At 42.0% G+C, this 24918-nt stretch overlaps 1 protein-coding gene across 2 annotated transcripts in view; it reads right to left on the bottom strand.

Annotated features, from left to right (window-relative positions):
- The window catches only part of zfpm2a (zinc finger protein, FOG family member 2a), a 163866-nt gene that overhangs the window by 56842 nt on the left and 82106 nt on the right, over positions 1-24918 (bottom strand). The gene's annotated exons all lie outside the window — the stretch shown is intronic.

Genomic DNA, 24918 nt, shown 5'->3' with positions numbered 1-24918 from the left:
AGAAATTTTAATTCATAAAAATGTTATGTTATGAAGATTGTTTCCCAGTACAGTACTGACATTATATACTGATATGCACTGTAAAGCACTGATATGCAAGTAAAGCATCCCTGTAATTTCTGAATACATTTTCCTTCCATAAATTTGCTCAGTCCATTTATTCCAGATCCTATAAATACACTGCTCATAAGAATACAATATTCTGGATGGATGGACCCTATGTCATTGTGGGGCTGTATTTACTGGTTGGATACTGTTGCACATTTTTAATAAGCATCTTTTCAATACTACAAATGAAAGCAGGAGCAATTTTCCCAGGAAAGCTCTTCTTACTTGCTGTCATGCGCTTGAGAGGTCTAGCTGTAGGGTGGAGCAGGAACATTGGGTTGGAGCCAGAGCTGAAGCCATAGTCATGAAATTGGTGAAGCTCAACCCAGCAGATACACACACTTGGCACAAATGCTTCTAACTCTAACGGGCCACCAACCGCCAACCACAGCCATCACACGGTGGTGAAAAAAAAGGTCTCCAAGACAAAATAGCCATTGGGTGTAGTCAGTAGTACTCAAGAATCAAGAAGATTTTGTGCCCACATTAAATTAACAGTTCACTGGTCATTCCAATCCAGTCCATGTGTATTTAGACAGCGGTACAATTTATGTTATTTTGACACTGCACTCCAGCACATTGGATTTGGAATGAAACCATGAACATGAGGTTAAAGTGCAGACTGTCACATTTAACATAGTCCCTTGATTTTAGGGGAAATACATACAATGCATACAGACTGCAGTACATGTGATCAGGAGGATCATTAAATCACCACTAAGATAACATACAGTTATGAAGCTATAGGTACAGTATGCACTACAGACCACATTGCATTGTCAGCATGTGAAAAAATAAACTCCAAGCATGCCTGTTATATTGGGAATTTATTAATATTTGCAAAAGCCTGAGACATCTACAACATTACCCTTCAATTAAGAGAAGGGGATTTGCACAGCTGCAAACTACTGTGACACTGAGAAAACGTTTTCTTAAATAACAGATTCAAATGGTGGATTTGTCTACATCTTTAACTTCATATACTATACCAATGGGGACCATACAGTATGTACTATATAAGAGTACATACTTCAACACTAAACATTTTACTGTGGAGAACAGTACAGATATAATTATACACTATCACCTCAATTTGATGATGTCTATTTATTGATTCCATTATACATGCTGCACAATACATTTTTACTGAGTGTATGAGGGAAATATATAATAGTAACATGGAACTGGCTAACATAAACATAAGCTTGCCGTTATCTTGAAAGACTCCCGTCATCAGAGAATTAGCTTGCTAAATTGTTTTAATCTTCAACGTTACAGTGTAAACCACGCTAGAAACCTAATTCCTTGCACAATCCATGGAGACTGTAGTTTATATACAGGCAAGCTATGGTATCTGTATAATACATGAATTAGTATACACAATGATACTGTAAATTGTTAGTTTGCTTTCTGGCATATTTTAATTTTCATAACCTGCACACTACTGCTGCAGCTTGCACAGCTTGCACTTTGTTCACTGTTTTCCACAGTAGCCCTATGCAAATAATGCTGATAATAATAATAATTACTATATTAAGTGAAAATAATTAGATTCAATACTATAATTTGTTCCATTTATTCTGACAAATAAAATGACATTTTCATTAAAGACTTAAGATTCGGTATTGGGTATTTGGAACATAATAATAGTAATACATTGTAAACAGTTTAAAGGGCAGGGCAACTACATAGAGCTTGTTATGCATTTATTTATTTTGATGAAGAGACATTTTTTTAGACGGGTGAAGAAATGTAATGGTTGGGAACTGGAGCGAAATGTATAAAGTAATGAGGAATGGAGCTGGCCATCAGAAACCGTAATAGCCTCACTTTAGTGTTGAAGCCAGACCGAAATATAAAAAGCAAGCATCACTCGAAGGACTGTACCATGCACTGACCACTTGAGGACTACATACTGATTAAACTGAGCCATACCCTATCCTGGCTGTAATATACATCGTGGGGCCACTGGGCGGTGAGCCTTACAAAGAAAACGTATTTCCACAAACCCACTGCAAGGTGCTTTGTGCCAACTTCTAATAAAGAACCAGCAAACAATGACACCATTACACTGCATTTCAGATATAAAGTCATATATCTAAAAAAAAAAAAGCTTTCTCTATTTTACAAAGTAGCCTGCTGGTTAGATTTGGGTAGATCATGCATCTTCTGAAGGGTGAATTCCGTATGCTGATTTTCTTATTCCTTTGCAGGTTCCCTTATCCAACATTGGCAGCAGAACAGAAAAGCCCACGCATTTTAAGTCAGCTCATATTTCACATCTCAAATTAGGCATACAATAAACTGTTATATCTAAGCTAACCTGTACATCTTATACGACTGTCAAAGGACTAAAAGGAGACCGCCTGATTGTTGCTAGGACAACTATCTAAAATGAAAATCAGATTAACCCTTTCATAGAGCTCCAGACAGCAGCCATCTCTTATTCAGTAGTGTCTTCCTGCTTGCCCTGCTGAAATATTGAGGGGCAATGCAATGTCTGTGCCGAACAGTATACCAGTATACCACTGTGGCAATACAGTAATTATAACTATCATACCTGAAAAAGAAGGCAATGGTACAATGGGGGTGTATATTGCTTTTCAAGATGCGATTCAATTTCATTAGAAAATGCTATTAATGGTAATATTTATTATTTATTTTACAAGTATAAAACAATTATACACATTCAAACAGAATTCCATAACAATATGTAAGTATATGTACATTTGTTTATTTTCAGGGAAAACAATTACTCACTAAAAACAGTGAAATATGATAATATACTGCCGATGACCACTTCTCTTTAAATAAATAAACGGTACAGAGAGCTCCATAATGTTTGGGACAAAGACAATTTATTTTGATTGGCTCTGTACTCCACACATTTTCCATTTGTAATTATACAATTCATGGGGTCAAAGTGCAGATCAGCTTTTATTACAGTGTAGTTTTTATACAGTACATTTTGGTTTGACCATTTAGAAATGACCGCACTTTTGATACATACAGTGCTCTATTTCAGGGCACCATCTTGCTTGGGAGAAATGGCATCACAGGTTTTCTGTTTAGAACACCATTAAGTGTCACATTCCATGTCCCACATCCTTGTCATTTCCTGATTTCCCTGTTTTATGTATTTTCTAATTCTATGTTCTGTTTCAAGTTTTCCTCATCATGTCCTGTGTCTCTGTCTTTCATTTCCCTGTTTCCCCATTTCTGTGTTCTCTGTTTATGTTCTCTTCCATGTTTTCCCTTTCTCCCTGTTACATGTCTCCGTCCCCCACACCTGATGCGTTTCCTCATGTGTAATCGTCTGACCTGCTTCTCATTGTCTAGTCATTAGTGCGGCATATAAGCCTTTATTCTGGGCTAGTTTGTCTTGTACCATGCTTTTGTGTTTGTGTCCTGGTTTCCTAGCATCGGTTTCTACATTTCCTGTTTCCTTCCAGTGCCTGTACCATGAATTTGGGCTTGTGTCCATTACATTCCAGAATTATCTCCTGCCTGCTCCTTTCCTGTTCCGAGTTCCAGTCCAGTGTCATCCCGTCCTGCTTTTGTTCTCCTATCTGCATTGCCTGTCTCTGTCCAGCCCTGCTCCAGCCTACCTGCCCGCCTACCCATCTCTGTCCAAGCCCTGCTCATGCCCTGCTCATGCCTTGCTCCTGCCCTGCTCCTGCCCTGCCCTCCTATTCTCCTGTCCCACTGATTGATCTCCTGGTTCCATCTCTTGCTTATTTCTGGATTTTGACCCCTGCCTAGACTTGATTACGATTCTGCCTTACCTGCATTGTTCTGTTTGCTGGAGCTGCTATTCACTACATCCTGGTGTCTGAGGGTGGTTCTGATTGGTTCCCTAACCATTAAGAAGGAAGAGAGCACTGTTGCAAAGGGCCGAGTAGGCTAAGGTGACCGAAGAATTCTAACCATAATGAAGAAAAGCTCCCAAACACCTGTCTGACAGACCAGACACACTCTTCAGGAGGCAAATGTGCACGTCAGAGACTATTGCCTGCAGAAAACTTCATGAACAGAACTACAAAGGCTACACTGCAAGATACAAACCACTAGTTAGACACAAGAACAGGATGGCCAGGTTACAGTTTGCCAAGTAATACCTAACAGAGCCAGCAAAGTTCTAGAAAAAAAGTATTATGGACAGATGAGACCAGGATCCACTTATATCAGAGTGGTGGCAAAATAAATATGTTAAAGCCAAAAGGAACTACCCAAGATCATCTGTGAAACATGATGGTGGGGGTGTTATAGTTTGGGCATGTGTGGCTTCTACAGTTACTGGCTCACTTGTCTTCATTGATGATATAACTGCTGATAGCACAGAAGCATTTTATCTGCTCACGTTCAAGCAAATGCCTCTGATCCCATTGGACAACGCTTCATCCTACAGCAAGACAATGATTTCAAACATACAGCTAAAGCAACAAAGGAGTTTTTAAAAGTCAGTCACCAGATCTGAATCCAACTGAACATGCATTTCATATGCTGTAGAGAACACTTAAGGCACCCAAAGCAAGCAGGAGCTGAAGATGGATGCATTACATGCCTGGCAGTGCATTCTATCTCTATGGGTCACAGTCATTGCATGCAAATACAAAAATACACTCTAATATAAGCTGAGAATCTGCACTTTAACCACATGTAAAATGTTTGATTTTCATTCTAAAACCAGAGTAGACAATTGAAATGTCTGTCCCAAACATTATGGAGCTCATTGTACAGTACACATCACTTTTCGACGTCTATATGATTACATATGTTGAGATGCACCCCAACAGTGGAGGTAATTTTTTGTTCTTTAAGGAACAGATTCACCAAATGTCAAACTACAGGAATGTTCTATTTTGGTGCAAATGAGTACCTTTTAAAGGAAATGAATTATGTATTGCTCGCTAAGGGTGCAATTGTATGTACCACCAGAGGCAACTGGTTGCGACTGGTCTCAAGCCTAGAATGTGCAAAATAGTAAGGATAAGGATTCAATCCAATAGGATTTTGCAATAAAATAAAATTTGAATGTAATGTGGGATCAAAAAAAATAAATAAATCAATTTGATATACAAACCATACTATAGGAAATTTCATTGATTTAATATTTGTATATGAACTGGAAACTGGCCAGGGGGTACATTTCATGGCATCCACGCTTCTCTGGAACTATTTGTATAAACTTCATTAAAAAAGGTTCATAATATGACATGCTTTTGATGTGCATGTCAATGCTCATGTTGCATGTAGGTTCTCTATGAGATAAGCCTTATACCTTTACAAGGAAATGACAATATGTTGGGTCCCAAGCATTGGTGGCCACATTGTGTGGCAAATATTTGATGTGCCTTGAAGGCATTTCTTTAATCTGTCACCTTGCATAACCTTCAAGTCTTGCAATAGGTTTAGAAGGATATTATTGTGCATTACTGTATATTTAATGCACTTTATAGGGTGTGTCCTCCAATCTGAACCAAGTGGTCGCCTTATTTTAGCTCTGCATTTATAACCTTAATGAGAGAATATGTGCACCCAGTTTCAATGTCCTGTTCAGTTCATTAGTGCTATGCACTTGAATGAAAATGTATCCGCAGCTGTACTGAGTGTGAATTACAGTACGGCCTGAGGCAATGAAACAAGAAGTTTACAGTGGACTATGTGGAATAGGAGCAGAAAGTTTCAAATTCAGGCAAAAATGAGCAATGCTGTCAGAAATGATCAATTCTGAAAAATCAGGAAGAGACCAGACATATTTTCAATGATGATTGCGCAAATGGATGAGATGCTGTAGCAGCAACTGAAACATGCAGTACATACTAAAAAACCGACCAATTTGTCTGAATTAAACCTGTTCTACAAAGAAGAGTGGGATAAAATTCCACCACAGTGATGTGAAAGACTGATGTCAAACTATAGGAAGCGTTCTGTTCCAATTGCTGCTGCTAAACGTGTTAAGTTATTAAGTTTAACCCCTTAAGTAATCCCCCCTTTTCTTAACACAACTTTGAAAATGACATACCCAAAATAAAATGGTTACTACTCTTGAACCCTTTTGCCTACTGGCACAGTCCTGGTCTCTTCTGAAAGATAACCCCAGAATTACTGTAAATATTACTAAAACAAAGTAACAGACGCTGAAACACAGTAGAAGCTTTTTTTCTCACTGAGAATTTTTTTTTTTGTATTTGAGTGGACACAGATGCTCAGGCTGTGTCTGGTGGGCTTAGAAACGCAAGGGAACCACGGCAAAAACGCTGTGACAAATCCCTTTCAAATTTGATGAAAAAATGAGCTTTCTGCATTATTTTTTCTAAGCTATGCCTAGGCAGGTTTCCAAAAAAGACATTTAGAGACTCCAAAAGGACACATGTAAACTAAATGATAGTATGGGTTGTGTATGAGGTGTAAAATACTATAGATTGCATACTAAATGATAAAACATTTAGTATCCTGAAAAATGTGTTCTCACTTCCCCCCTGCCTGCCACCCTTCCCCTACCTCTCCCTGTTCTTGCTTTCCCCATCTGGCAGCAGCAGGTCCAGAAAATTGTAAAAAGAATAAGTACAATAATTGCAATAATAAGATCTGTTATACTAATATATTGATTGAAGTTTTGGTCAAATACCAAACCCCCAACAAGTCAAATACATCCCACAATTTCACATGGCATTTATTATTCAAAAGCAGGCCTGCTCCTTATTTATAAGTGTACAGAATAATAATAAAACATTTTGACAATGTATTTAGATGCAGATATAAAATTGGGGTCATGTCACGGAAAATGGCCTCTAGTGTGGAGTCAAATGCGTTTTCACTGTCCTCCTCCTCAGAACTACTCACTCAGACAAGTGATTTCTTTCGAGCTCTCCAAATGTAGTCTTCTATTTAGACTACATTTTAATTTTTTTATTAACTATTAAGAACAGTTTTAGCCACTGTGTAACTGCATACTGAAAATGAAAGATCTGTGTTGTTTTCTTTCTTCTTTGTTCGAGAGAGCCAATACGAAACTTGCTCAACAATGGCCATTCTATTGAGTTTCTCTGAGTTTTTCAGAGTTGGCCTGTTTGAAATGATAAACAAGTATGGATTTGGTTCACTGGATCCTCACCATTAAAAAGGACACCAACATTGCCCTGATTTGTGTAGTTTGTGGATTCCCAAAATGCAGAGAAGGTGATGCCCCCCTCACTTGTTTTTCCACCCCACATGGTTACAAAATAACTGTTGTTGTTAAAGCAATGGCATCATGCAATTGTCTTAAACGCCTTCAAATGGTATATGCTGTGACCATATTGATTGAAAATGTTGTGTTTTGTGTTTACTCAGGTTCCCTTTATCAAATATACATTTTGTCTAAAGGTCTGAAACCATTCAATAAAAATCAGGAAGGGGGCAAATACTTTTTCAAGGCACTGTATATTAATTGCATAGTCATTTAAGGACATTTTAATTGGGTTTCCACTAACAGACAATCATATTAATGCACACACACAATGGAAATGAAGTGTCCATAACCCTCCTGGTAGAAAATAAACAATGAAACAGTCACCTTAGCTAGTGTTTTGTGGTTAAACCCCTGGCTCCCTTACCAGCCTAGGTTTCAATATTCCCCCAGCCTTGTTCCCGGGGTCTGTTAGCCACCGACGTGTAAAAGATACAGTGTAGGAAACAGTGTAGTCAGCGCGGAAGTGATTACAAACTGATGCTCCAAATTCGCTATAAAATGAAAATCAATATTTCCACAAGTTGCAGCAACATAAAAGATAACCTTCATTGATTTTTCTCGACTCGGGCCTCTGTGATAAAATCTAATATAAATTTTCAGCCGCGCGGATTTGGATCAGAGAGGGGCAGGGGGCTGACGATAAGTTCCCTGCACATCTTTGAGAGTTGGATTTTTTTTTCTCTCTCTCCTCCCTGCCCGTCTGCCTTTTCCAAAGCAGGGGCTGTACTATTTATAATTGGCCCTGCGCGAGCAAAAGCTTCTATCAGGAATCTGTTCTAATTTTTATTACTGAGAAGCTAAAGCCTGTTCCAGATAATTTGGAAATTTCAGGGGAATTGTGATAGAGCTGATGGCACAGCCGGACTGACTCAAGAAAAGAGCTAACCTGTAATAGCCTCTGTGGCTGGGCTGATTAAATGTTGCCTTAGATGAAAGACCTGCCATCACCGCAATAAATTAACCAATCACACAAATCCCAAGTCGCTGCTAATCCTTCCTTGATACCATGATCCTCTGATCAGCTGAAGGAGGTAAAGAAGAAAGTGGCTTGTGACACTCAGCTTCTCTAACCCCTGGATTCTGTGTAAACAACAAGCTAATGATATCACACTGACCATTTCTCAACCACGGGCTACTTTTTAACCCTTCTGCGGTCGGGGAGGGCGATCTGTTAAGCTCCTTCCTGATATGAGGGGTTATTTTCACTCCTCCCTTTCCTCTTTTTTCTGTCCTCTTAGACGTGTCTTTCAATTTCAGGCAATATTACAAAGGAAATGTTTGGGCGTTTTTTTAAGCCTTTTTTAAATTAGTTTGATGTAATGTTGCTCTATAGTCCACGCTGACTACAACGACTGGTTGAATTCTAAATGGTCTAAATGTTCTTTCAAAACATCAGAGGTGCTCCGCATTCCTGCGTGTTTCTGTAGGGAGCAGCAATACTGATTTAAAATGGAGGACGGCTGTAACGAGCATGTCCAGGCCTCAAGGCATCTTTATGTAGAAAACATACCGTACACTTCCTTGTTTAGGGACGGTATTAGACCTGTGCAGACTGTATCTGAGGAGGAAACACGTCGAGTCGTCCCCAGAACAAACAAAAACTCGCTCATCGTGAGTGAGACACACACAGTGAGGGAAGGGGGGTGGTTCAGGACACGAGTGTTTTAATTGGAGAAATCCACAAAAACACGGCGCTATATATAGTAACGTCAACAACAACGAAGGTATCGCCCCACAAAGCATTTGGCTTGGTACAGTTGGAACGCTCTCGGGCCAGACTATTTCCGAAACGCCAGCGGGTGGGGGGGGGGGGGGGGGTACTTTTCGGAAACCGTTCGCAGACACGCTACCGGGCGAGCCCACTGTAAAAGGTAGGGGAAATTTAGCGGGCAGACATAGCGAGGTGAGTGTAGGCTGTGGAAAGAGAGTGCATTATAGCAGATGTGAAATGGTACACCGAGGCATGAAACATGCAGTGCACGCTAACACTGATGATTACTGTAATGAAGGACACTTATTCGGCCCCCTGCCTGCTTCCCCCAAACACGGAGCCTCACTGCCATATCACTGCTATATCCAGAGGCACACTGCATTCTTTTCCTGTAGCGGTGCTACCGCAGGAAGCTTCCCAATACGAATTCAAATACGAAAGGGTTTAACCGATGAACTACCGTGTGAGGACCCCTCAAATTCGGCAGAATAAAAATGAGCAGGTTTTATAACAATGAGATCTCAGCTGGATTGTCACTTTACTGCCCGCTTAAAATATGTATGATAGCCAACTGAGTTTGTGTATCATTATGCAATAAATTTGACATCAAAACATCAGCAGTTAATAGCCCTTTACAGTGGTTATGGGCAAAGGTGAGGAGGTGAAGTCCTTCGCCATTATTTATAAATGACAAGTTATGTGACATATGATGGTTGATTCAGGCTTTTCATGGAAAATATTATAATATTATAATATAATATTCTGCATTTTTTGTGAATTTCTAAACATACAAATCAAATTGTTTTGATTAAGTGTCATTCTAAATAATTAAAGAACCTAGTTCACTTGCTGATGTTTCATCTTTCTCAAATGAAGAATGCATTTAACAGCTTGTTTTCTCTGCAATGAGTAAAATAGGATACTATGAGTTTTTTTTCTTCAGTTTTTTTCTTTCAGTAACAATTTATTTCATTCACCACTACAGTAGTTCATACACAGTGCATGATGAGTTCCTCGTTTTGATTTCAGAATGGACACCCTGAATGCTTATAGTACTTCTGGTTTAGCTCTAGTTTACATGTTATTCCACAGTTATTAACATGTTTGCTGGTGATAAAGGGTATGTATCTTTTTAAGGCACTGTTTACTGCAAAAGGATACTCACACCTTGATAAAGTCCACTGCAATTACTTGTTCGCCATGATGAAACAAATTGCAAGTGGTCAACTGGAAATTTCATTAAGGGAGAACCCCCCCCCCCCTCCCCCCTTCGTTATCGCCAACTGTATTAATATTTCCTTAGCCTCAAGGACAGATGAATTGCTTGGGATTCTTTTTTTTGTTAAAGGAATGGCCAAAAATGACATTCACACGCAAAGGTGATATGCTTACACGGTTAAAATCTAAATTCAGACACTCATTCGGTCGTATGTGTTAGCATATGGTCCGGTAAAATGTGACGCTAAATCGGAATCGCTACACGCCGCAAACAAAGCCCCTTGCAGCAGGTCCATTTTGTCTCTTTTCATATTTTTTTGGTTCTCTCCCCCACCCTCCCCCCCTCCCGAATAGCCCCAGTTTCATCTGCTCGAACGAAAAGACACCTCCGTGCTGCTGTTTTTTTCCCCCTCTCAAGCTAGCATCTGCTATTGGGAGGCTAAATAACAGAAATATGCAAAAATTGCACACTAATTCCCTTTGGAGATAGATCTTGGCTGCAGCTCTGTCATAAATCAGAGAATTTCGATATGAAATGAGGCAAGCTGCTCTAATCATTTCTGCATTTCAAATTGGATCACTGGCTCAATCGCTTGGCTTTTAAACTGCTTGCCTAAGAGCAAATGTGAGGTGGGAGATAATTCAGAAGAAATCTCTCCCTGTGCTCGGCTGCTGTAGTTAGTTTACTGCTTGAGTGCAAAAGAATGCCTTTTTTATTCTCTCCCACCTCTCCCCTTTTCAACTTTGCTAAATTGACTTCCCCCCCCCCATTTTAAATCGATTAAATTGAAAATGACTTCGGTTCCAATAACCTGCCAAAGGTCACCTATCAAGGTGCCCATACTGTATTGGGCAGTGCTTGTTGTTGTTGTTTTGTTGTAAATATCTGATGTGAACAAAAAATGCATTTGTTTCAAATCACATTCGACTGAACACTTTTTAGGTATATACTCTATTTGGGACTGTCTAGTACTTCAAATGTTGAATAATAATATTAATAATAATAATCATAATCATAATAATAATAATAATAATAATAATAATAATAATAATGTATTAAATAAGTTATTAAAATGCATGCTTTACATTTTCTCTCAAGTCTCTTTAAGCACAATGTGTATCTAATAAGGTGTACTGTATTTAGTTTGTATTGTTTTTTACTCTTGCATGTGTGACTGGCAGGACTGTCATTTTGTTTACTGCCACCTTACTTTCAGCAAAAGAGAGAGAGAGAGGGAGGGAGAGAGAGGGAGAGAGAGAAAGAGTGAGAGAGAGATGTAGAGAGAAAAGAGCAACCAGCTTGTTCCAAGCGTCCTACATTCCCCAGAAGCCCCCAGGCAGTGAGAGACGCTCCAGCTCCAAACGCGTCCAGTTTAGTCTGAGCTCAACCTGCCCTGCGGTCCAGATTTGCCCTGATCCTTGCACTCAGAGCTGTGTGCGGGAATGGGTCAGGTCCATGCTCATCCCTTTCCAGGAGTATACATAGTGCTGCTCAAAGCCATCAAACAGACAAAACAATGACCCCACATACAACAACACAACACAACACAACACATACAACACAAAATACAAACACACGATACAAACACAACACATAAACTGCATTCTCTAAAGAACCCTTCATTAGTTTGAGAATATGTAATCTTGGCCGGGTAACACGTTTAGCACTTTCGCATTTGGAAGGACAATGATGTGAATTTTGACCATTTTCGGTTCATTCTTTATTTCTATCCAGAGGCAAAGTAATAACCGCCTGCCCTCCCTCCTTCTAGGGTCTGGATTTCAGTCAAAAAAGCATTTCCGTCCCACCGCGTCCCCCATTCTCGCCTTTGGATTTCCCATTTGATTTCAATTGCCAATTTGTTTGATCTCCGCACGTGACCTCAGGATGACTCCTGCAGCTACGCGTGGTTCTGAGAGCACATAATAGGGAGCCGGCTGCCAGTTATGGATATTACAATTTCTTTGGGGGGGCAGGAGAGCAGGTGGCATGGACTCTGCAAGGCCTTCTCACTCATAAGGGCGAACGGTGAAAAAAAACTGGAAGGACTACGCCACGGAGCCGCGTGCGTACGTGACGTTAGCTTCCCGGACAGGCGTCGTGCGAGGGAACAAGAAAAACAACCGAAAGTAAAAAAAAAAAAAAAAGAAAAATGCCCAAAACAAAACCCAGCCTTGAGATATTTTCTCGGCGAGCCTTTTTAAACGTTGAATATGCATGCATTCTTTTGAACTCGTTCGCTTCGCCTCTCGGAAGCTGCGAAATTGCACGATCCATTACCGCACCATCTAACCTGCGCTATTCCGGGGGAAACAATTTCATGCAACCTTCTCGCAATAAAGAGGCATCGCCTGGAGACGGCAGGTAGAATGCAGATGCTCCCGAAGCCAGAAAAGAAAGATCAATGCATTTCCACTTTCCCTTTTAATCACTCCGCTTTCAAAAAACCCCCAGAAAATGCACATTTGTACCTCAAACTTTTTTAATAGAACACACTCGCACCTAGAGGTTCAGGACTCAATTCACTAAATTACTTACCGAGGGGGGGGAAAAGTATAATTCTGTGAAAGATGCCTCAGAGTACAGGACAAGCAAAGTAGCATTCCGTTGCAACTTTTGCAACATTTTCCCTGGGTTGTACGCATTTGCGCCGAGTTTGAATTATGCAATACAAAACAATTTAATATTGACGCGCTCCACAGAGAAATGGGGTCTTTCTAAATCCACTTTATAGACCGACAATATTTACACTGAGGTAAGTAAATAAGATAAAGATGGTGAACTTTCCCCCACTAAATGCATTAGACGTGAACTTCCTTATCAGTGTCTCAGCACACAGACTGTTAAAAGACTGGCTTCCAGAGCTGGGAATGGTCTTTGTTACCCAATTAGTTTACTGACGACTCTGCGGTGTAATATTCCTGTTTGACAGCCCCATACACACAACTTAAAGCCGTGGACCACCGCGGGAGGATGAGCGGACATTTTCCAGACAGTTTCTCCCCACACCTTATCACGGTTTTTTATCTCCGCGATAGTGCGGCGGAGGACTGGCGAAATCTGCACTTTTTTAGCCAATGCTTTCTTATTCTGTGGTTCATCTGTCTGGAGGTCATTTGACAGGGTTGGGGCTTTGGCCTAGGCTGAGGAGGGGGGGCGAATGGGAGTAGTTATTTGGGCCGGGCAGGAAGGACCTGACGCCCTGTGGTGGCTCTGCTCATGCATGGGAGGTGAGGCGTGTCAAGCTCTGGTGCTCCTCGAATCTCCATGCGGAGTAGCTGAAAATAACGACTGGAAAGCTCAAACAGAATAACGCATCGTATCGGGGACGGTTCAGAGCTCGCTTCAGCCTCTGACACAGTTCTGTCCAGTGATACCGCGCGCGAAAAAAAAAAGTATTTAATGAATAAAACATTTGAGATGGTGGACTGCTCTTTGGCGAGAATGGCAAGACTTCAAAGAGATTATTTGAAAACATGTCTGCTCTATAATACATATACTACAGGACTGGAGGCTTGCTACAAAAGTTAAATATTCACCTGATATTAAAATGAATTATATACTAATTATTACTAATTATCATTATGCACTAATCATGAATTACAAGAGTAATTTTTTCCTCCCTTTGAAGTTGTTATCATTAGTATTATTATAATTTTGTAAATGGCCAGGTATTATCTATTTCCTCTTCTGCATGTACTGTATATAAGCCACAAAAAGATTAAACCTCGGCTCTATCACTGGAAAAAATACCAGGAGGGGACGGGTGAGGACCACTAAGCTACACTCTCAGAAATAAAGGTAAAAAAGGGCCTAAAAAGGTATAAATGCTTGTCGGTGGGGCAGTACCCTATAGGTGCATAAAATTGTACCACTAGCCAGCAATATACTAGTCATTAGTACCTTTAGAGAACCCATAGAGAACATTACTGTAATTTCCAGGTACATATGGGAAATTTGATCCTTGAAGAACAAAAACGTACCTCCACTGTCACTTTATTTCTGAGACTGTACGGTAGTTCTCTCACACGTAGTGCAAGTTAGCGCCTTGTTGTTTTCGATAAACCAATTTGTTACTGAGGAAGCCATAGACGCTCACCACTTCACACACTGTATCATAATCGCACAATCGGAAGCTGACCAAAACCAGAAGGAAAACATTCATGCGTTAATCTCCGCTCCCTTCTCGAGGAAGTTCCTTTAGCGTCTGACGAGTGCGACCATGACAATGACAGATGGCGAAGCAGCTGGCGGGACTCGAGTTCTCTCCACTTCCGTCGATTTTTCCCCCGTGTTAACGTCCGCTCTGCGTTTGTGTAAACATATACATTTGGCGAAGTGTGCCAAAACGTATCAAACCCGCGAGGCGCACGCCACTTTACGTTAAATGCCCATGGCTTGGTGCATTTTTCAGCCGGAAGAAAGACAGCCATCGCCTCACTTCCTGTGATCGCTACGAACACCAATTGGAGGGCCTCAGTATTAGGGGGCGGCCTGTAGCGTAATGGTTAAGGCACATGACTGGGACCCAGGTCGGTGGTTTGAATCCCGGTGTAGCCACAATAAGATCCGCACAGCCGTTGGGCCCTTGAGCAAGGCTCTTAACCCTGCATTGCTCCAGGAGAGGATTGTCTCCAGCTTAGTCTAATCAACTGTACGTCGCTCTGGATAAGAGCGTCTGCCAAATGCCAATGATGTAATTGAAACTTAGGTGAAGAACTGCCCTAACCAAGAGTAAAAGTACATAACTGACATTGGTGCATATCTGTCTGTAAAAAACGGTTGACCTGGATAAGGACAATTGCTAAGCTAATAAGTAATAAAATAAATGTAACAACACAAGCACTGAATCAAGCAGTGGGAAATTGAAGCACAAAGCTCCTTTGCCTTTTTCAAATTGAATCAGTTGAAGGACAGGTCATTCCTTCTCCACCAGCACACGCCCCCGGTAGACACTAAGCTTCCCCAGGCCGGGTGTGTTATCCCCGGAAGCCTCCGCACGGCTCCCGTTTCAGGGAAGTTTTACAGTCGGCCAGCTGACTCCCTCCCTCACCGCACTGCCGCAGCACGGAAGGTAAGCGCTCCCTCCGAGACCGGGCGGGAATTTCAGCTGTTCCCAATGAGCAGCGGGCTCATTAATGAAAAATGAGACGCGTTCCGTAAACATGAGACGACTTTCACCCCCCCCCACCCACGCTCGCCCCACCATCTTCCCTCATCCACCGCGCACCCGCTCCCAGTCCCTTCCCGCTGACTTTTAGAGGACCGCTTTAAAAAATGAAGCAATTTTGTTTTGCTTAAGATATTCCCCCTTGTTATTTTCATTGTCTCGACGGGAAAGCGGGTGTGTTTTTTTTTTCAAAGACGCGTAGCTTGGAATGTCATTGCTGCGGAGAGAGTCGGCTCGAGAGTATGATAACATTGAAAAGGGGGTTGGGGAGAGTGTGTGTGTTTGGGGAGGAGGAAGGGGGGGGAAGGGGGGACCTTTGGCAGTTCCTTGCTGTACTGTGAGGAGATACTGACGTTTCGGGACATGGAGTAGTCTGTCCATGACCTCGTGGTGCCGACCTCTGTATGGGAGTCTTAAAAAATCACGTACGGCGATACAGTCAATGTTCCCATCGCGTCCGCATAACTGCATGTATTTAGCATCTAGGAACACATCGAAACGCAAAGCCTGCTATACAAATATATTTTAAAGAGGCGCTTATCTGCGGCCCGATCGTGTAAGCCACGTAGCCATAACCGTAAATACCATCCGAGCCACAGAATACTCTTGTTTTTATCACAGACTTGTCATATCTCTTATGTGAGCTGTTTGCGGCGTTGTTGTGTGATGTAAGGACAGGGAAATGTCAGGTTCACTTGTGGATCAAGTCAACCATGCATTATCTCCGTCGCGTTTCTGAAGTGCACATCGGTTGCCGGTGCATGTCGGCGCCGAGCGTTTTCGGAGGGCCGTTACGCTCCAGAAGAGAAATGGACACAGATTCCAGGAAAGAGAGTGGGACGGTTAGAGACTGACCAATGAGGCTCCGAACTCCGCTGTGGAATTATGATGTCATCGTTCTTTTAGCGTGCCTAATTGGTAGTTTGATTGTCGTGCAAGATGTTTGAAGCAAAATGAAAGAAAATGGCCTTTGCCCATAGGTGAACTTCAGAATGACTTTTTGACACAGGTCAAAATCCTGAAATTCGATTTTCTCACTACCAATGTACCAAAAAGGATTACATGATTTAAAAAAAGAGTGCAGTGATTAATCCATGTTCTTTTTTTGTTGTTCTGAGTGTGAGTGTTAGTGTGGCTCACATAAATCCATCGCCGATTTATGTAAATAAAAATTCTCCCTGTCCAAAAATTGGCTTTGTTCCTCAAAATAATTGATGTGTGCAATCACAAATTGGTAGTCCAACTGTAGTTGTGTCTGGAATTCCTTTCAACTACGCTACATCCTTTGAGTCATGCAATAGCAAGGCCCAATTAAGGAAAAAATAACAACAAACACGGCTTGTGCTCGTTTTATTAGCACCAATTAAAAAACAAAACCTCCATTAGGAAATCTAAAATAGGTATCGAGGAGAGATTCATTTAAATCAATACAAACAGCTGCAGTATCCAAATGGCACCCAAATATCAACGCTTATTGCGTTACGGAGAAGTATCCGTCCAAAATTCTCCTGCCCATCGCTTCGAAAATAGAGTGGACCTATCTCTGGCTCTTGTTTGCGTGTGTAATTGTACGAGGCCCCCGTATGTGCGTGCCAGTATGAGAATGTGTGTGTTTTGTGTGTGCGTGCGTGTGTGTGTGTGTGTGTGAGCCCCATCCGTACTCCACTCTCAAGTCCCACTGATTCTCTTTTCCAGCCATGTTGAATCCTCTTTTCCTTATCAGCTGAGCGCAGGCCTGCATCAGGCTCTCCTTGCTATGACAGAGGCTACAACAATAGGCCCGCGATACCGCTGCTTAGCGCTGCGTTTCGGAGGGGAAACCTGCCACGGGCGCAGATTAACAACAACACACACACACAAAAAATAGATTGCAGCCTCCAAAACAAAACATTTTTCAGAATGCCTCCTCTTGATTAATGAAGTAATGACAAGAAGAAAAATATAATTTCTGCGCTGAAAAATCCGCCGCCACTTGTTAAAGTTTCGGGAGCGAACAATAAGCATATTGGAAGGAGAGGGCGGTGGGAGGTGGGGGGGGGGGGGAGATAAATGGGTGAATGATGGGTTGAATAATTTCTGGAGCTTTTTTTGGAAGGCGAGCCCCCCGTCCCTAACCCCCAAACCCGAGCCGCACAATAAAAACACTCCTGAGCTCGACAGGCTTCTTTTTTTTTTTTTTTCACCGAGGTGCAAATTAAGACGGTATCTTGTCATTTTGCACATTCCTGCACTCGGTGGCGAGGAGCGTTCTCTGCGTCCCGATCCCGGGCGGGGAGGGTTTGGGGGGTGCTTCCGGGGGGGAACGTGAAGCGGAAACGACGCCGCGGCCGGACCCCGAAGATCAGAGCAACTTTCCGCATCGATTTGGATACGCTTTCCCTTCAGCAATCGGCACAGCGTGCTGTTGACAAATTTGGAGGAGGGTATTTTTTTTTTGGGGGGGGGGGGGGTTTTGGGGTGCCAGGACAACATCGCCTGAAGAACTCAGATATACAAATAGAAGATGGGTAGAACACATAGTATATGGACAGGAATGCATTCTTTATGGAGGCAGAAATGAATATGTTTTTTTTAAATATATTTAAAAGATTTTTGACAGGAATCCACATGTTAGTCCCGTTACCGCTCCTCAGATACAGTGTTCTATCTGGTTATAATAGAAACCGCAATATGAAATATGACAAAATCTTTGGTGTATTCATTTAGCAAATGTGTTTCCTTCAACGTAATGTACGCGATGATAAATCAACCCACAAATTGCCTAGCGTCACCAATTCTCATTGAAAGCTTCACGCATGTAAATCTGATAACCATTTTGGTTCCACTATTTTAATTTCACAGTCCAGCTATAGTAAAGAGTCTTACATATATGGGCAAATGTGCTGGCAACAAATGGTACAAAAGAATCAATTCACCCGTATAATGAACTGATATACACATTAAAGCATATTTATCATTAAAAAAATCCTGAATCCTGAAGCAGATGTAGTGGTCACATATCTATATCTGAGCCGTGTCTATTTTCCCTATTATAGTAAAACCTATTATAAGTACATTTCATATGTTAGCTTCCTATATGGGCCACTATTTCCACTGTAATGCAATTTAGGAACAAGCTACACGTATGATAAATAAACGAGGCGTTCATTAAAATATAAGGGGTTGAGTGTGTGAGGCCATTGAGTTCAGTGCTCATTTTCTCATGGGCACAAACACAGGAGAGGGGGAAAGGGACAGGGAAGTTGGGACACGACATCCTTCCAGGACTGCAAACAAAGGGCGGATACGGAGGGTGAGATGCCATGCGCGTGGGGACTGGAGCAGGTGCACTGGGGACTGCAGGAAGTCGTACTGTAGGATACATGCAGGTGATGCGAAGAGCCGCACCGCTAACCGACGAGGAAGTGAGGAACCGATAACCGTCGAGGAATGGTTTGTGGAGAGGACAGACGGAACTCCAAGCGTGCACTCAGAAGTTAGGTGAAAAAACCAAACACACCGGACCTGGATCAGAACAGACATGCGTTGCACACCGCCTCTGGGTGAAATGCACATTTGGAAAAAGTTCAACTCTAGATGGCAGTACAATTGTAACACTCCTTCGACTGCCTGAGCATTTGAAACAAAGCATGTTTTACTAAACATGTAATCACGTGAAAGAATTTTCTCAATGCTGAATATTCATGAATATAGAGGTTTATCATAAAATTGTCATGATCTGGATAATTTTACTTGTGTGTAAATGGTTCAAGTTAATTCAACCCATGGATGCCAATTCAAACACACACACACACACACACACACACACACACACAGGCACTCACAAAAACGGCATTATATAAATACAGTGATTACTTGCCAAAGGTCCAGAGGAATATCGAGGGTACACAAATTAAGTTTGTACGCCTTCCGTATAAGATACCTATACCTTGATTTAAGCACTCTAATTAGCCAAGTTAATTTATTAATTGAACGTCGCAGAAAGCCGTACCTCCATTAACGAACATCCGGGACGGAAACCTAAATCTGCTACCAATTAATAGCGCCACTTCCAAATCAATTATTAACACCTAAAATGGACGCCCGCTTTGAGAAGGCCCACTCGAGAGAGAGCCACTGTCAGGTTCTGCTGGGTCTGGTTAATTACCACGTTTAAGACACCTGCTACTCAATTGCTTTGACCCAGAATGGTAATTCAGCCTCCGTTGCAGACATTTATGTCTAGGTGTCAACATTAATTTACGTTAATTTGGAGAGTGCGGCTCGGCGCGCCTCCTCTGTCGGGAAGAGCCGGCTCGTCGCTCACCTGCTCTAGCCTGCCGGTGTAATTGGAGACTAATAGTCTGATTGATCTGCAGTAGAGGTGAGGAATGAGGCTTGTCCACGCCCGTTCCATCACTTAAGGGGGAAAGCCCTGGATGGAAGGGCCACAGACTTTTTCCTTGTAGACCTGGAGGCTCGCGTTTTGTCGGGCAAGAGGGGGCGCACCCCCCCCCCCCCCCAAAAAGAAACCGAGCAAACGTGCAGTACTTCTCCCACAGTGGCTTCGATTCAGCCGGTATTTGTGTTTAACTTTGACTTACAAAGTGTTACTATTCGCCGTGAGAACATTTTTCACTCGTTTCAGTGACCGGTGCTCTTGCCAAGCTGGATGATGATCAGTTAACACAAACGGCATTTGATGTGAGCCAAATTCAAGGATAACTATTGAGTGAATCCAGGCTTTAAGAGGTCAGACCCTGCTGTCCTAAGTGCTCCACGTTTTCACTTACAGTGCCTGCACATGCACACTTATTTCAGAGATTACAGTAATGACCTCCGGAATAGCTTCCAATGGATGTACCTGCCAACCACTATTACATTATACTATTATTATCTGGGACAAATGACCGCACGTAGCTAACATGTTTACGCATTATACAACTGGACATTTACTAAAGAAAGCCTTGCTCAAAATTACAAGAGTAGGCCTACCTGAGACTTCAACCTGTCACCTTCAGGCTCTTAACCCCTTATGGGTAAATGCAACCTGCGTGTTACATCTCCCTTAACAGACTGATTCAACGCCAGAATTGTATTTGATCATATGACCGTTTTTCAAGACATATGACTGTTGAAATACATTGTGATTCCTAGTCCTTTCTATGGGTTTTCTATAGGCCACTGTAGTCCATAATGGGTTAAACACACACTAGACCACTCTGCTGCCCGCCAATCAAGAAAAGCACCGTCCGTTACCTGTCTCTGATCCTATTAGTAGTTGCTTTTTGCAGTCATGCTGGAGTACTTGTTTTGTATGTACAGTAAGCACTGGTGCTGTGTGACTAAAGTTATCATATTACAGATTCTTTACCATGGCAAAAATTATCCCCCTTTTCCACCACTGGAAAGACAGCTTTCACATTCCTTAAAAGTAGACATTTTTATTTCTGAGGCAGCTTTGAGCTGTGTAATTATCTCAAATGAAAAACAACTAACACACTCACAAGGTTTCAAGTAAAATATAATGCCCCACCATAGACCTCTATTCACTCACAGTATGATGTGCTTTGTCTTAACTTTGAATATTAAACATAAACAAGCTTCTTTTCATTTGAAACACAATGATTCACAATGATGGTCATGTGTGCCAACATTTCATCTAAAACATTTTATCTTGTTCTACAGTGAAGGCTACACATCTCGCACAGCCATTGGGAGAAGGTGCATAGTTTTTGAATGAGAAAGGTTACTATTCGGAACAAGTTTGAAACGACATGACGTCAACTTCCCCCGCAGCGACCCGACAGAGCGCGTGCGAACGCTTCCGGCCTCCCCGGGTTCGGCTCCTGTAACCGGCGGCCGTGCTTCGAGGCGCGCCCCGTTTTCGCCCCATCCTCATCGGCCGCGAAAATCTGCCTTCCTCCTTGATAAACGGCAGAGATGTGACCCTATCTCCGTCCTGCAGATGCCGAGATTTCCTGTCATGCCTTTCTGTCGCCCTGCCGGGACGACCGCAACGCTCTATTCGGCGGTAACCCCCCCCCGAACGCAATCCATCAACCAGTCCGACCGCCTCAACCCACAGCAGGCGCGGTTCTGCTTGGCGCTCGCTGCCGTCACCCCCGCCGGTCCCCCAGGCTCTGGGCCTTCCATCATGTGTCCTCTCGTTTCCTCCATGTTCCCACCCCCCGCACGCACGTACGCGTGTACGGGCTACGCACCTCACCTCTCACATCTTGGCTAATTTGTAATAATGACAACAAGTGAATTTTTTTTTCATTCAATTCCATTTATTTGTATAGCGTACTATGCTTTCCACAGAAGCCTGTCTCAAAGATGCTTTACGGAGTAATAGAATGGGACAAAAAGGGGAAATACCAGCCCTAAGACCCCAGATAGCCCCCAGATAGTGCAAAGGAATCCCTACTCGGGAGTGTACTTGGTTAGACGTGAACTTCATCCATCGCAGCATTTATCTAATTGACATTTAACAATGCGTCGCTAATTCATTTCAGCGTGGCCTGCTTTTTCCGTAGTTCTCACAACATTGGTGACTGTATGGTAGTTAATGTAACGATCGGTCACCGAAAACACTGTACTGTAGAAGCTGTTCATATTCTGTCCAGCTCGGACTTTCCAAAAAAAAAAAAAGCGTGACAGCTGACATCAACGCTATAGCTGGCTGGCGAGGGTAATTCTTTTGCCACTACAGTTTCAAAAATTTCAAATGACATAGAAAAAAATTGTATCGCCTAGATTTAATAGCCTCTTGAGGTCATGCTTCATAAAAAAAATGTTGAAATTCCCTCTCGGGGAAGGCTGCAGACTCATGAAGCGATGGAGGTTTATTTCTACCTCGAATGCTATATTGCACCTTCTGACCCTATGGAAAAAAAACATTGGCCTGACATGCATCAAAACTATTGAGCTCTCTCCGCTCAACCAGAACTCAGCATTTCTCTTCGTTCTGCCTGTTATCTTCCCCCTCGCTGCTGGTAATACAGTATGTTATTTTTTTTGCCGAACGTCATGTACAGGCCCGTTTGAAGAAAACAGACAGTAAAACAAAAGCATACGACCGTCTTTTTCTTCTTCACAGGAACATTTCTTTCACCGGAGGGAACGCTATGGCCGACTGGAGAAGGACAGTAACCAGATGCTACGTGCTGCCAATTACGATGCATCTTCCAAATGGACGGTTGCTTCAATCATATATCCTCTGATTCCACCTCCACCTTAAATACATAAGCCTTCAGTGCAACTGATCACACTGTTAAGTGTAAGCACAGAGAAATGTGCTGCCATTAATAAAACTAGGTGAAGCCTCTCCTCACCACACTCTGCTGCGCCCTGGGAGATGGGATGAGAGCGGGAAATGTAATAATTGTATGTCATAAAAATGTAGTGTAATACCATAAGAAATGAAGTAAAAGCGTAGAAGAGGGCGGTGGGCCATTCACTACACTTAACGAGGTGTTCTTTTAATTAAGACCTGGATATTAGGACTTGGTTGGCGGCCATTTTGTGTCGGGGAAGCCTGTTGGGACATGGAGCGTGGGGCGGCATGCCTTTGAGAATAGACCCAGTACAGACAGCTTGCTCCCAGCCTCCCTTGAGCTAAAGTTTTTATGAACATGCAGTTGTCTTGCAGGGATCACTTGTTTGAACAGCAAGCACAGTAAAATCTTTAGTGTTAAGTCAACTCTGACAGATGGAAGTCCACACTTGGTAAAAGGTACCCTGCTGTAAAATCCAGATATGTTAGTGTGACCAGCTTGAAAATTGAGCTGGTAAAGCTGGTCTAGCTGGGTATGAGCTGGTCAACCAGCGTGGCCAAGCTGGTCGTAACACCAGCCTAGCTGGGTATGAGCTGGTCGACCAGCTAGTAGCTGTGTCAAGATATAGCGAGATCTGATCAAACCCTGTCAAGCTGGGAGCTGGTCTGAACTGGTCAGCCAGCTAAACCATGTTGTGCTAGGAGCTGGTCTGAACTGGTCAGCCAGTTAAACCATGTTGAGCTGGGAGCTGGTCTGAACTGGTCAACCAGCCACCAGCTGTTTCAAAACCTAGCTTGAGCTGTTTTTTTTTCAGCAGGGTACTCTATCAGTGCAAAACCAACTCTAACAGAGTTCATCAGAGACTTGATTGTACAAATAGTTTGTGGCTTGGCTGTGTGGGATAAAAGGTTTATACATTTGCACTTTCCCTGTAGGCAGTTGGAATAACAATACTTTTGTAGTGAGTTGAATATAGTTTCCTTTCCCCCGATGTGTTGCTTTGGGAATGGTGTTGTGTGCATCTATCCACACACCCTTGGCCAGTCCACATTTGGACACAGCACAGGTTAAACTATTTATGCTTAAAGCATGGCAAAGCACATATTATCTTCAAAAAGCCAGGGCTTTAATATGTTTTTCCTTCTGTTTTTCCTCAAACCTGGAATCCAGCAAGAGCATTATGAAATTACTGGTGCCTAGCAACCATTCGGCACTTAACATAAACTCTATATTTGACTAATGTAATCTACAGTATATTTCTCTAATGACAATATCATTGGGTGCCTTCAGATAAGTGCTATCTCTAGAGCCTGTCTTTGCATATTTGCAAATACATTGAAGTTGGCAGTAACATGCAGGGTGTGAAATGTCTTAAAATGTTGCTTCTCAGCACAGAAGTAACTTTTTAAATCCAAGACATACACCGATCAGCCACAACATTAAAACCACCAGCTGATTTTCATGATTACAAATGCTTCAAACTGTAAAAACTTGTCTATAAACACTTAATATTTAATTATATTATAGGTATACTTCTATAAGCAGATACGCAAAAGTGAATTGCTTTCAAAGGTTTTTAAATGAAAACGGAAATCTTGTAAGCTTTATACAGTTTACACCGTTTAAAGCATTTTTAATCATGAAAAAACTAGTTTAAGCAGGTGGTTTTAATGTTGCGGCTGATCGGCGGACATATAGTCGAGTTTGTTTTCGGTTTCAAAGGCATTTAGACCATTCTGTCACCGCTAATAAAAAGAGCGAGAGGGGACAGGAGCTTTGAAACAGAATGAAAGAAGAGAGAATGATTTAATAAAGTTATGCGTTAAAGTAATCCTGCAGAAAGGGACCTCAGAGTCCAAACTCCTAGCGGACCGTTCCTTATGTTTCTTAACAGGATAACTGTGAGATTCGTTACAATTCTTAATAAGTATTCCTTAATTAATCCAAACACAAAATTAAATATGAAACCCTAAAGGATTTTTTTTCCACAAGAGCAGCCAGGTCAACACATTTTTTTTTTTTTTAAGTAGTTAAAAGAACTTAACGAGGATGTTTGAACAAGTGGGGCCAGCTGACTGCTGTAAAGCTGTGTTAAGAATAACATCAAACATAATGGATGGTAACTTCATTGAACTGAGATCTGGACCGAACTCAAAATCCACCAATTAAACCATTTAGTCATAAAATATGCAGATTAAAGAGTTAAAATGGATGCAC

The sequence above is a fragment of the Conger conger genome, chromosome 1 (assembly GCF_963514075.1).
Source record: "Conger conger chromosome 1, fConCon1.1, whole genome shotgun sequence".
Classification (NCBI taxonomy): domain Eukaryota; kingdom Metazoa; phylum Chordata; class Actinopteri; order Anguilliformes; family Congridae; genus Conger; species Conger conger.
The sequence above is the reverse complement of the archived record's forward strand: the minus strand, read 5'-3'. Positions and strand labels throughout refer to the sequence as shown.